A 265-nucleotide genomic window follows, 5' to 3' on the forward strand; every position below is an offset into this window, starting at 1 on the left:
CTGGGATTACAGGCATGTGCCACCACACCCGGCTAATTTTGTATTTTTAGTAGAGATGGGGTTTCTCCATGTTGGTCAGGCTGGTCTCAAACTCCCGATGTCAGGTGATCCACCCTCCTCAGCCTCCCAAAGTGCTGGGATTACAGGCGTGAGCCACCATGCCTGGCCTGATGTTTAACTTTCAAATTACATTTTGGATATGTTATTAATGTAGGTTCCAAAATTGGCTGGGCACAGTGGCTCATGCCTGTAATCCCAGCACTTT

Source organism: Mandrillus leucophaeus, unplaced genomic scaffold (assembly GCF_000951045.1).
Source record: "Mandrillus leucophaeus isolate KB7577 unplaced genomic scaffold, Mleu.le_1.0 Scaffold737, whole genome shotgun sequence".
Lineage (NCBI taxonomy): Eukaryota > Metazoa > Chordata > Mammalia > Primates > Cercopithecidae > Mandrillus > Mandrillus leucophaeus.